The sequence below is a fragment of the Ursus americanus genome, chromosome 1 (assembly GCF_024610735.1).
Source record: "Ursus americanus isolate L20-20 chromosome 1, mUrsAme1.1.p, whole genome shotgun sequence".
Taxonomy (NCBI): domain Eukaryota; kingdom Metazoa; phylum Chordata; class Mammalia; order Carnivora; family Ursidae; genus Ursus; species Ursus americanus.
The window spans coordinates 77418941-77433167 of NC_142127.1; the positions used below are offsets into that span (position 1 = coordinate 77418941).

Sequence of the window (14227 nt, forward strand, 5' to 3'; positions counted from 1 at the left end):
TATTTATTCTTATAATAATACTATTGTGTCTTGATCACTGTAGCTTTAAAATAAGTCTTGAAATCAAGTAATTTAAGTCCTCCAATTTTCTCCTCTTTTTCAAAATTGTTTTGACTATTCTAGAACTTTGCATCTCAATATAAATTGAAACTTTTTTTTTAAGATTTTGTTTATTTGATAGAGAGAAAGAGAGAGAGAGCACACAAGCAGGAGAAGTGGCAGGCAGAGGGAGGGAGAGAAGCAGGCTCCCCACTGAGCAGGGAGTCCAATGTGGGCCTCGATCCTAGGACTCTGGGATCATGACCTGAGCAGAAGGCAGGTGCTTAACCAACTGAGCCACCCAGGCACCCAATATAAATTTAAGAATCAATTTGCCAATTCTACATAAAGCCCTGTTGGAATTTTTAACGAGATTACATTAGATGTAAAGATCAATTTGAGGACAAGTTTTATTTGATCCATGGTATACTTCTACATATATGTCTTTAATTTCTCTCAGCAATGTTTCATAGTTTTCAGTGTGCAAGTCTTGCACGTAGCTTGTTAAATATATGTACAAATATTTCATATTCTTTGATATTTTTAATTGTACATTTAAATTCCTCTTTCAGTTGTTTGTTGCTACTATATAGAAATATGATTTATTCTTCATATTGACCTTGTACACTGTGACCTTGATAAAATGACTTACTAGTTCTAGTTGCATTTTTCCCAGCTACTTTAGGATTTTCTCTATATAAGACCTTTGAATAATGATGTTTTTCTTGTCTTTTTCCAATTTCTGTGCCTTTTTAAATTTATTTTTATTGTCTTATTGCATTGGCTTGGCCTTCCAGTATAATCTTAAATAGAAGTGGTGATAGCAGACAACCTTGTCTTATTCACTTCACTGATATAGGGGACAGTTTGTTTTTCATCACCAAGAATGATACTTGCTTTTTTTTTTTTTTTCAGATACTTTTGTTAGATTGAGCTAGTTTTCTTCTATTCTCAATTTGCTAAAAGGTTTTATCATGAAGTGGTTTTGAATTTTATCAAAATGTATTTTTTTCTGCTTCTATTGAGAGGCTTATAAGTTTGCCTTTCTCCCCTTTTATTCTGTTAGTGGTGAATTGCATTAACAGATTTTCAAACATTAAGCCAACCATATATCCTGGGATAATCCCTATCTGGACATTATATATTATACTTTGTATATATTACTTCTGTCCTATATTAAGAATAAGTCAGGGATGTGTATTATAAACCTTAGAGCAACCACTAAAACATGTAGAAAGAAGAGGCTTAGAGAATAGAACATAGTAGAGATGCAGTTGACTTTTGGAGCTGTTTCTCTTCATATCCTTCTCTTCTCTAGTGCTCTGTCTTATAAATCCCAAGTGCTTCTGCCTGTTCCAACTCCAGTCTCTGCTTTTTTAACTTAGCAAGATCACTCTGCTCTGCTTGAATTTCCTTTCCCTGAGCCATAGTCCAGGAAGTGCCTACAGATAGAAGGCCAGTGTGGTTCTTGGGCTCACATTGTCTTCTCTAATGGATTATAGTCCTGTGCTGCCAGTGTCTGAAATAACTGAAGAATATGTCTTGCTTTCTAGTTGTTTAGTGTAGGAGGGCAAGCCTGATACCAGTAGCTATAATATTGCCAAAAATGAAAATCACGAGATAGTTACTTTTATTTTATTTTACTTTTACAAGATAGTTACTTTTAAAAACATAGTCATTCTACCAGTGCTAATACACAAGTAGGTAATCTTACCACAAAAGGAGGTAATGTTCTGCTTCAAGAAGAACTATATAATATCAATAATTTAGACTCTTTTGTAACAAAGATAATAAACACAGCATAAAAGTTAACTACCTTTGCCCAGATATTTGAGGCCTAGCTATAAAAATGGTGTAGGTAAGATGATGGCTTCATGAGAAAAGTTCAACTCAAGATTGGGTAACTAGCCTTTAAAACTCAGTGAAAAGAAAAGTCCAGTTGAGAGAGGAAACAAAAGCCAATTAAAAACATATATGCTAATTATAGAGAAACAGTGGAAAAAAAAGTGTGGTTTTTTTTAAGATAAAAGTAAAACGAAAATTGACTACTTTGAAGCAAGTCACTGAGGGGAGGAAATGATGATCATTAGTCTGAGAACATTTAGGTACAGGCAGAGGGTAGAGCCTCAGACCCCTTGGGAACTTTTCTGGTTTAAGGATTCTATGATTAAAAACAAAAACTTTAAAAGCCATTACATTAATAGGCCTCATTTATAAACCATCAACTAAAGTATCACCTTATAGACACCCTGTTTCTAGTTTTTAAGAAAAGGCAAAGGCAAAGTCTTTTCTTCATTCTCAGCTGCCTTTATATATTTGGGACATGTACAAATCAAGAGATATAAATGCAGATTGGACTGGAAATAACTTTTGCAAGATATTATATAAATCACATCATTATTATAAATACCATTTTACTTACTTATATAGTTCCCATCTCATTAACTCTTCTCTACTTTTCTGTACTTGAAGAAAAACAAGAAAGGAACATGGTCCATGATTCTCTAGGCTCTTAACTCTTTTTCTTACTTCTAAAAAGCATCCACAGCTATCAGCAGTAGGCTAAGGGATATATGTTCTATCCTAAAAGATCAAACAGTTAAACTAAAGCTTGTTCTACATTCATGCATTAATTTATTCTTTCCACAAAAAAAATTTTTTTCCATCTAGGTCAGCAAGGAAAATAGATTTCATGTTTAAAACCATCTCCTATTGACTGGTCACAGCTAACTGAAACTCTGCCCTGAGAAGGAAGCTGCTTTCTTGGCTCAGCCAGATTGATTTGCAGTTGAATCCTGCCCTGAACCGAGAAGGAGGAGGAAGCAGCACAAAGGTACATTGCCATATCTACACACATCACCATACTTGGTTCAAAGGATATTACAGTGTATAACACAAGGTCCTGCTCCTAAGACTAGGGGGGAGTAATTCCAGCAATAATGAAAACTGTAGTGATAATAGTGTATTGCTCAGGTCTCAGTCAGAACAACAAATCAACTCCAGGTATTTCAAGTAGGAAGGGATTTAATGCAGGAGACTGGGTAATTATAAAACTGTTGCAAAGGCTGGCGGAGGGAAGACCAGAGAATGCCACCACAGGACCTCAGCCACTAGTCTTCAGACTGAAGAAGTTGCAAGAACTTTTGAAAAATACTGACACAGATAATCACTGCCCATGGCGCTGAAGCGCATGGGAAACTGAGCTCCAGGCAATGGAGCCAAGAAAAGAACTCAGGTCTCCCTTTCAGTCCACCAGTCTTTCTACATTTTTTTTGTTTCTCCTCATTAAATGTGAGCTATCATTGTTCTGACATTCATACCCACCCATGTCTTTATCATTGTTTTGCTAGTCGTTTCTTCTTATTTTTAAGTCCTTAAGTCACAAAAAACAAACAACAACAACAAAAAAACTGCCTGGTCTCTTAAAAACCTTATTGACCTTTGGAACTCTTGCTTCTCCAGCTTCCACTCAACACCATATCAAATTTATTAACATGCACCTACCTTGGGGGTAAAAAAAAATGTAATTTTGCTTGTGAAAAAATTTGGCTACAGATAGCTAATTTAATTTGAGATTGGTTATGGTTTCTTGGCAATTACTTTGCATAGTTGGAAATTCTTGCAAAGTCAGAAAAAATTAACTTTCAAATTGTTTTAACTGTAATGAAATATTTAGGAGTAGTAAACATGATAATTAATGAAGTTGGACCAACATTACATTTGGTAGATGTTTAAACGTGAATTAAACTCAATTTTGCAGTTTTATTTTTGAAGCAAATACTTTTTTTTTCAGGTCTCAAACACTAAGTTCTGTGCTTCTATAGTGTTAAATGGCAAATAACGGTCCAGAATCCTGCATATTTCAGTCTTAGTTTCTGCTATCTCCTCTCTCTATCTCTCCATCACCAAGCTTAGCTCCTGGAACATGTGTGAGCCTTCACACACTGCTCCCAATGAATGAAATGATCTCCATTATCCCCAAACACTCCCAAGCCTGGTACACACTCTTCAAGGTTTACCTTCTTAACAAGTCTTTGTTAAATCCACTCACACCACCCATCTTCCTATAGACTTGATCTATTCCTCTCTTGTCATGGAAACTAAAGTTGGATTGAGAACATTTGTTTCCATCTCTGTGTCCCTTCTCAAAACAGGGAGAATTTGAGTGGTGTAAGAGTTTACTTAGCACAGATCCTTATACATGTGGAATCCACTACTAAAACATTGTGAATGAATATAAATTTATTAGTACCTTTCATGCACTTCCTATGTGCAAGACAATATAGGGGATATCAGTGTAGGGTTTAATACCATCCTTACCATTATCCAGACACCTCCAATTCTTAAGAGTTTTGACCTGGGAGATGAGAATGATAAGTATCATTCTTTAATTAACTAACTAGACTTAAAATTCCGTACTCAGTGTTATAAGTGTAAACATTTCTAGTTTATTTTCATATGGTTTTCTTTTTTAAAAACTGGATAACCAAAATGTGTGTGGACAAAATAATATGGTATAATAATGTGTTCCATTGTGGTAGGTTCTAGAATCTCAAAACATGTTCATATACATAATTTTATGCGAGCCATACAGATAATATGGCAAAAGCAGAGCTGGTAATATCACCCCCACCTTACAGATAGAGAAATGGATGGTTCAGGAGGCTAATAAGAGGCAGAGGCAGAATTTAGGTTGATATCCAATCCTAGCTCCACTCTCTCACTACACACTTTGCCCCAGGTTCCAGAATGTTAAATTGAAGGCAGAATGGTTATAAATTAGCAAGTTGGATAATTCAGCAGTGAATGTAAATGAGAGTTATAAGATAAATGACATTTAGTGACATTAATTAACTGATTAAATTAAACCTGATATTTTAATCAGAATTTGTTTGTGTAAAGTGCTAGATAAAATGAAATGTAGTTTAACCTAGTTACTTTTAAAATTCCAGTTACCATAACAACTTCTTGTGATTTCAATTAAAGGTGGTCTTTTCTTTATATTATTTTTAGAACTTTAGTTACCATAACAACCAGATGCCATGTATTTGATCAGTTAAATTACTCCCAAAGAGTTAAAATATGGTGTTCTCCTGGAAACAATCAAAATATGATAAGTGGCGTGTCAGGAATTAATGCCCAAATGGTGACGCAGACTCAATTTTTCAAGGAGCTCACATGTGAAATAAACGACCACTGAATCTTCCTTTGTATGTTGGGCTTATGATGTTTCTCAGTTACAGAAATCAAAAAGAGATTATTTATCAATTGGAGGAAAGTGGAGATGTCAGGTTCTGGGGTAATATGAATTGTCAGAGCTACAAAGAGAAATGATGTAAATGATAAATTCGTTTTCACTGGGTTTGAGGGCTTTACAGGAAACGATATTACCAGGGCTTTGCCCAAGCTGGGGGTGGGGAGAGGAATTTGGCTTTTCAGGATAGATTACATCTGAAAAGAGCTCTGCCTTTCTGTGCTCATTTCCTCCCTCACCCCTCTGCCCATGTAGGAGATTTTTTAAAGGAGTCTGCTCCTATGTTAAGGAGCAGGTTTCCCTATACCAATGACAAGAGCCAGCACATACTGATAGACTCTGCAGTTAGACATTGGGTATAAGGGAGTTCAGAAACAGAAGAATGGCAGACCCAGAGGAAAGAGACTGCTGGGAAGGGTTAAGGTACAGGATGTGGCCAACCAAGTGAGGGGGGCGGAAGAAAAGGAGGGGCAAGGTAAGAAAAACAGCCACCTGTGTAGCCATATGCTCTGGGAAGGCATAGATAGGCATATGTTTAAAGTGCTGATGGCTATCACTTTCCATATCACCTCCAATCATACGGAAATCGTCCTGACATATTGGGTCCAAACACACCGCTAAGTAACCTCAGGAAAATTCCTCTGCTCTTAGAATCAAAGTCCCTCACCTGTTTGAGGTAAATTGGCCCTCCCGGGCAGATGTCTCTCTTTATTTGATGGGCACCCATCCACCGTGGAGGTGGTTAAGGACAAAAGGCACATCTGGTTGCCCTGAAGGAAGGGCCAAGTTGCCCATTAAGTGACAGATAAAGATGGCCTCTCCCTGTTATTTGTCCTCTGCCCATAAAATGTGGAGGAGAGAGCTGTCTTTTTGCCCACAGCCGGACGCAGAAGCAATAGACTGATGGTAGGAGTGTCAACCGTGGATTCGGGTTTAATTATAGTCCTCTTGCTTAATGAGGTTTCATGAGGAGGAGGAGGTGGGGGATTCGTGTGTGCTCATGTGGCTGGGGGTTATTTAATTAAAAAACAATAAAGCTGCCAGCTGCTGCTGGTTAACAATCTGGAACCCTCCTCCTCCTCCTCCACACAGACGAGAGCACGGCGGAGAGAGATGAGGCCTCTCTAACCTGCTGTGTGCTGAGGTTCTGTTAGCACCCTACATCACACCACCCATTTCCTTCCCTAGCTCTCTTTGGCTGCCAAAAACATTGCTGTCAGAAAGATCTACAGAGCCAGACTATAGAAAAAAAAAATCCTATCTGCTCTCTCCTCTCTTTCCTAGGTGTGCTTGGTGGGAAACAAAAACCATGCCTCTGGAAGTAGGCGCAGGCAAATTGAACAGAAACTAGTATTTTCCAGTTCCTGTCCCCTCTATGTATCCTGACTGTGGAATTGGGAGGGGGTATCTCCCACTTTCTTTTGAGAAGAGGATGGGTGTGTGGTCTCCTACTGGTGTAGTTCCCAGTCAAGCATTCTCAAGGCTTGCCTACTTTTAATAATCACCTAGGTAGCTTGTTTATGTATATATGTGTTTTAAAATACATACACACATAGCTTCTCAGGCTCCTCCCTGGAGCTTCTGAATAAGTCTTTCTCTGAATATGTGCTTTGTTTTTCTCTTCTTCTTCTTCTTCTTCTTCTTCTTCTTCAAGAGAGAGAGAGAGAGAGAGAGAGAGAGCGGGGGTGGGGTGGGAAGGGGCAAAGGGAGAAGGAGACAGAATCTTAAGCAGACTCCACACCCAGCGTGAAGCTGACACGGGGCTTGGTCTCAACTCTGAGATGATGACCTGAGCCAAAATCAAGAGCTGGATACTTGACTGACTGAGCCACCGAGGTGCCTCACTGGGTCTGTGCTTTTAGTAAGGGCCTTAGTTATTTTTCAGTCAGAAAAATTTAAGAAATTCTCTTTTCTCATTGCCTATTCACATGAGGGACCAGAGCAGGGACTGGAGAAAAGGGGGTGAAACAGAAAGGTCCTTCTGTGAGGGTGGGCTTCACCTTTGATATATTTCAGTTACCAACAAAGGACCAAAGTATGTCTATGATTTTCACTTTTAGTGAAATCTCCATCTCCTAATGCAGCCTACTGGGCTAGTGGGAAAGTGATATAACCTAAGTACACTGTGTGTTTCTAGGAGGGAGAAGCTATGTACTGATGAGGTGGGATACCTAACAACATTCTTATTTCCACTAGAAGTTGAAGGATTCCTATGGCAAATTATTGACTCACTAGTATGGTACTTAAACCAGGAGGCCGCACTTACTAATTAATCAGGTTCACGACAAGACTGCCAGGTTTCCCTCCTTGATCGGTGACAACCATGCCTTTTGCCTGGGACTGTCTAGGTTTTAGCACTGAAAATCCCATTCCGGGTAAACCCTCAGTCCCTGGCCAACAAGGTGCTGGCCACTCTACCCTCTAGTAATCTAGTAACCAGTCCACAGTAACAGTGCCTTTCTTAGGATTACTGCGCCTTGTTTTCTGGCTAACTGGGGTGGATCATGAATCTCACAGGGGTGTCATCCACGTTGGGGTACTGGGCCTCACCAGTGCATTCTCTGGACCCCACTTAGCACCCTGTCTCCAGTTTTCTCCTCTTCACCTATCCGTTGGCCAGACAACCAGTTTATACTCCTCCCAGCTTCCAATCATCTAATCTTCCTGCCCAGCAGGCTGGCAGGTCTGAAAGCCCTGTATTCTCCAAATCAAGAGTCTCCTGTGACTTTTGCCCTTTTAAGTCCATCGAGTAGGCTGGCCTGGAATTAAATCATCTTTGTAATTACATTTTATTTGCATTTCTAATGTAAAATTTGCATGACAATTGTTTATGTCTCAGTCGCATTGGCTCTGATCTAATCCATATTTATTTGCGAGGAGAACTATAATAGCAAAATGCTGTGGGCTCCTATTCAGAAAAGCGGACTCCAAATCCTGGCCCTGACATTTCCATGCTCAGCAATCTTAGATCAATCAGTTTTAGCACATGGAAAATGGAGATGGTGTTATGGGTTGAATTGTGTCCCCCACCAAATTCATACATTGAAGATCTAACCTCTAGTACCTCAGAATATGAACTTATTTGGAAATAGGGTTGTTGCAGATGTAAGTAGTTAAGATGAGGTCATACTGGAGTAGGGTGGGCCCCTAGTCCAATATGACTGCTGTCCTTATAAAAGGGAGAAATTTGGAGACATGCAAACATAAGAAGACTTGAGAAGACAGGGGGTATGCTACCACAAAGAAGCTACCCAGAGGTTGTACCAAACAGGTTGTACGTGAGAGGCCTGAAAGTGCCTTCGGGAGGGCCTTCAGAGGGAGCGTGGCCCTGCCCACACCATGATCTAGTACCTTTAGCCTCCAGAACAAGGTATTTCTGTTGTTAAGCTACTTTGCACGTGGTACCTTATTATAGCAGCTTTAGCAAACTAATACAGATTATAAAATCGATTTCAGAGGACTTTTTTGAGGATTAAATATATGTGATTATTTATGTGAAAGTACTTGGTACATGGGAGTCATTAATGAATAACAGGAAAAATAATACAGAACAAGTGAATTACTAGAAAATTATATGCTTGGAGTTGCAGTGTCAGGGTTCCAACTCCATTTCTTGCTCTCTTACAACCGATATGACAACAGCAAACCACTTCCACCTCTAAGTTCCTGGATCCTCATTTCTCCTCCGTAAAATGGATATAATGGCACAAACTTCACTCTATAGCTGTGGTGATTAAGTAGGAGAACCTGTGCAAGTGCCTTAACTGGCCTCATTACCAAGGGCCATGTGGCTTTTGCCCCTGCGATAGAGAAGGTACAAAACCACAAGCTGCCTCTTCTCTCAGCAGCTACCCCCACCTGTGCCCCCTTAGCCCCTACTCTGAGGCCAAGAGCTATGGCAGCTGACAGATAAATGGAGCTTGAGATCCTGCCAACCCTTTGTGTGCTGGGGGAAGGTGGAACCATAAGGACTACCCCTTTCCTTTCTTCCTCCCTGCCCACCCTCCCATTTGAGGGCAAGTTTCATGCTTCTTTTCCTGAGGATCAAAAGAGCTATGACTCTGATAGTTAATGGTTTAAACCCCCTTTCCTTTCTTTTTTGGAAGAAACAATTTGATAGCTATAATTATTCCTACAGACCCAATTATTTTCACAGAAATTAAATATGTCTGTGGTAGTACTTCAATAGATCAATGTGTTTGTTACACTATCAAAGCCACTTTTTTTCCCCCTGCTATGTTGAAGAAATGAACAATTGAGTGCCAGATTGCAGAACTGAGGTTTTGTTTCATATTTACTGCTAGCAGGCACGTTTGCTCTTCGGGGGAGGGGGGGGAGGCACCGAGCAGGGCCACTTGTATCCAATAAAACTCATGATTCATGTACAACCCCTCCCCCAGAATTAAGCATATAATATTGCTAAGGAAATATTAGCTCCAAAATGAATATCTAAAGCCTTCAAATATGAATGCCCTTTGAGCCAATAAGTCTACTTACAGAAATTTTTCCTAAGGAAAGAAATATTCAAGTGTTCAACGATGCAAAGATTTGTATATTAAGAATATTCAGTGGGAAAAAGAGTATTCAGTGGAGATTATAATTTTTTAGAGAAACCCTAAATTTCATTTGTGGGAAGTTAGTCCAATCAAGTACTGTTCATTTTATTAATTACATGTCATCTAACCATTAATAATGGAAAAATAGATTTCTACCTATTGACACAGAAAAATTTTTACCATGTATGATTAAATGAAGCAAGTTATAAAACAGTATGTAAAATACTATTCCAGCTTTGGGCTAAATGTTTAGGTGTATAGGGATGGAGTGTGTGAGAGAAAAGAGATAAGAAAAGAAGAGAAATGACATATACCAAAATATTCATAGTGGTTATTGTTGGGTAGAAATATTATTACTGATTTTTGTATTGCTCTTCATCCCTTTCTCTCTTTTTCATTTTTTAAGTAAACATGAATTATCTTTATAATCAGAAAAGATTATTAAAGCATTATTAGCCCAGAAACCTTAAGGGGAATTACTTTAAATCAAAGGAAACAACAGGGTACAGCATTTCCCAAACCATGTTTTGAAATGTATAGTAGGAATTCTTCGAAGCAAGAGTTTCATTGTAAAATAAGTTGAGAAAACACTGTTTTTATTCTCTCTCTCAATATAGATGGTGTTGGATGTTAAGGACTTCTGTGGTGATCATTTTTCAATATATACCAGTATTGAATCATGTGGTATATCTACAACTAAGATAATGTTGTATGTCAATTATAACTCACTAAAAAAAAAAATACAGCTCACATAGACAGTTAATCAATGCCTCACTCACCTGTCAGTTCCACATGCATCCTTCATATTATGCATATATATTTACATTTTCTTAGTTTTAGAATCATCTAGAATAAATTTCCACATTTCACCTGGGGTTGGGAAGGCAAAGGATATATTAAAGTTTTCTCATTGGTTTTCTTCCTTACACTCCCTGAGGCTAGCCAGAACCCCACATCCTTAGGATGAAACCAGCAACAGTGGTGGTCTGGTGAGGATTGGTGACCATTTAGTCAATACTTTCCTCTTACATTGTCAAAGTGCCAGTGAGTTACAGCATCAGATCCATAAGGAGCTTGCCTTCAACCAGTGTCTATTTCCTTTTGCCTCCTCAGCTGATAGAATCCATACCATAGAATTCCCTGTAAGTACCAATAACTTAATAGAAAATGGAAGCTTTGAAGGGACACACTACCCTTCTTGGCTTAGATGTCTTTCCAACAACTTCCATCCCATCAGTCAAGTGACATCTGACACACATGGTGCCAGTAAATCATCAGAAAGAACTTTTCCTGAAAATTTAATTGGAAATACCAATGCTGGCCTTCCCACCCTTTTCAACATGATAAAAGTCCTCCTACAAAAAGCAGCAATGTTGTAACTATAAGCCATGTCCCAAGAGGCCTGAGAGCCCATCTGCAACACAGTATGTAATTTCTATCTACAGATAGCTCTTGTGCATAAATGTGGTTGTGTATAAAGGTTGCAGCTCCTACACCCTAGCAAAAATCAGTCAAGAAACAACAAATATCAACTTAGATACAGTCAGTATAGGGGAGAGGAAGGGCTCAAAGAGATATAAGAGATGACTCATAGTTGGAGATAAAATTTTGTTACATTTTTTGTAAGTAAGGGCCTTCTAATAATAGCTATGTGTGACAGGTGCCAAATGTCCTGGGCACGTGCTTTATTCTCAAATGCAGGCATATGCCAGTAATTTCCGCTGCTAAATAAACCCAGGCAGTGTCTTCTTCCTGCTCCATGAGCTTGAAATGGAGAGAGTTTGAACATGACTTGTTTATAGTTGGTGGTCACCCCAAATCAGGGTTTTTCAACCTTGGCACTACTGACATTTTGGACCAGATAATTCTTTGCTGTGATGGGGCTGCCCTGTGCATTGCAGGATATTTAGCAGCATCTCTGGCTTTTACCCACTAGATGCCAGTAGTTTCCTCCCAGTTGTGACAACCAAAAAAATGTCTCCAGACATTGCCAAATGTCCCCTGGGAGGCAAAATAACCCCTGATTGAAAATCACTACACTAGATTATTCTTATTGTGGTTGCTTTGTGCTATTAAGCTGGAGCAAATTCCCTCCAGAATTCCCTCCGTTGTATGGTTGCAGGTTAGCATTGATTACAAGAGACATTTTGTATAGGATTTGGGAGTTAGACTGAAGCCTCAGATATTTGGTTACGTTCTGCAGCTGGTGGAGAGCATCAGGCTCTGTGGCCACCCATGTACATTGTTGCTGGTCTCCAGGCTCACCATGTTGGCACGGGGGGCACCCAGACCCACAGCCCCTCTAGCACCGGCCAGATGTCCTCTGTTCACTTCCCTGAGTCTTATGTTGAAAGGTACCAGCTTTTCTTCCCAATTGCTAATATACCTGACCTATGGTGACTTTGGGTTCAACATGAGACACAGAGGCAGCAGCCTACACAGACTGCCTCACCAGCACCCACAATTGAATAAGATCTAATCTCTATAATAAATCCTTTATTCTGTGGCACTCATAGCAGTTTTGTTTCTCCGAGTGAAGCCTGACTGATATACTTGTAAGCGGGGGATTTCAGGGTATAATGACATTTTGGAGGAGAACTGGAAGACTTTCCAACATTCGTCCTACCCAGATAATTAGTCTAAGCCAAACCAGGTGGCTCCCTCCCTCTTGCCAGGGTTTGGTTCAGAGATGGGCAGAACTAAGTCAGTTTAAGCCAGCAAGATGCAAGGAGAAGCTTGCTTGGGGTTTCTGGAAGTAAAAATTCAATCTATCTCATCCAACTGGAAATAAACACAAGAGTATGCTGTAACAGTTGCTGCTGGCATCCATCATGTGACCATGTGGGGAACCAGCTTTAGGATAAAGCTGATACCATTGATAGCAAAGAGAAAAACCAAAAAAAAAAACAAAAAAAACAAAACAAACAAAAAAAAAAACAAAAAAAAAAACCCTAGGTCTGAAAGTATTTTTGAGCTGTGGAATCAATAAACCCTGAAGCCTTCCCTCTTTCTGAATTTCCTTTTGCGCGAGATAATAAATTTCCCTATTGTTTAAGCCAGTCTGGCTGGAATTGTCATAATCCCCAAGTAGCTCTGGAGTCTGGTTTATACCTTGCATACAAATCATTCTCACTTTTTAAAGATGACTTAACCTGGTCACCCTGGGGCAAAGGCTCCATTTCTTTTTCAAATGTAGGAGGCTGCTTCTATTCAGAACTGGAAGTCCAGATGGTCTTACTTGGCTGCTTCAACCAATTTCGGTTGAGGCCTCTCTGCCTACTTCTTTCAGCCCTAAACTTCACCTAATGCTTTTGAGTTAAACGCAAAGGATGAACAGAAGTCAGCAAAAGTATTCTCCAGGAACTTCTGGCTTGTGTGATCTTATTTCCATTAGGACCAGGATTTACGTGAAAGATGTGGGCCTTCTCCCACTCTGACCAACCCCCTCGCTGTCCTGGGCCACCCACACCCAGCAGAAAACAAGCAACGAGAGAGGCAGCAAGTGAAAACCACCCCAGAGTCTTAGTGCATCCTCATGTATCTGAGGCCATCCTTGTCACTGCAGCATTTGGATCCTTGTCCCCCATTCTTCGGATACTCAATCCATGAGGATAATAGAGTAAAATGGAAGTCATGGAGGGGCTGCTGCTAGCAAAAGGTGCCTCTGTCTCCAGATGGTTACTGCGGCAAGGAGGGTCCTGGCTGGATTTCATCTCCCATTCACTCCCTCTGCCTGGCACCTCTGCTCCAGGACACAGATGGCATGGCCCTGAGTGATGCCCTGGTCAAGAACACTGGAATTAGACAAACTGAGGTTCAAAGCCATGTTGCTTTTACCAGAAAGGGGCATGTCATGCAACCTCTCAAAGCCTCATTGTCTCCATAGTACAAGGAGACTAGAACACCTATTGTTACGCATGACACATTGTTGACACTCAGTAAATACTGGGGTGTTTTTTTGGGGGGGGAGTTTTTTTTTGTTTTTGTTTTTTTAAAGATTTATTTATTTATTTGAGAGAGAAAGAGAAAGAGCGTGCACACAAGAGTGAGGGGAGGGGCAGAAGGAAAGAATCTCAAGCAGACTCCCCACGGAGCACACAGTCAGACTCGGGGCTCCGTCTCATAACCCTGAGATTGTGACTTAAGCTGAAATTGAGAGTCAGATGATTAAGTGACTGAGCCACCTAGGCACCCCAGTAAATATTTTTTATTTGTTTCATCTTCGGCCACCTCCCCAAGGCTTTAGCTGACCTTTCCGAGCCACGACCTCTTCCTGGGTATTCATTAGATCCTCCAGCTTTTAGCAGGATGGCTGGTCCTACCTGCGGTTGTCCACACTCTGGCAGCTGGAGGAGCTCATATTAGGAAAAGTCTGCTG

The 14227-nt window shown here is 39.9% G+C and overlaps 1 long non-coding RNA gene across 1 annotated transcript in view; it reads left to right on the plus strand.

Annotated features, from left to right (window-relative positions):
• Window positions 1-14227, plus strand: part of LOC148110800 (uncharacterized) — a 183632-nt gene that overhangs the window by 25627 nt on the left and 143778 nt on the right. The window contains exon 5 of the long non-coding RNA XR_015724778.1: window positions 2710-2872. This is a non-coding gene — a long non-coding RNA (uncharacterized LOC148110800). The remainder of the gene's footprint in view (window positions 1-2709; window positions 2873-14227) is intronic.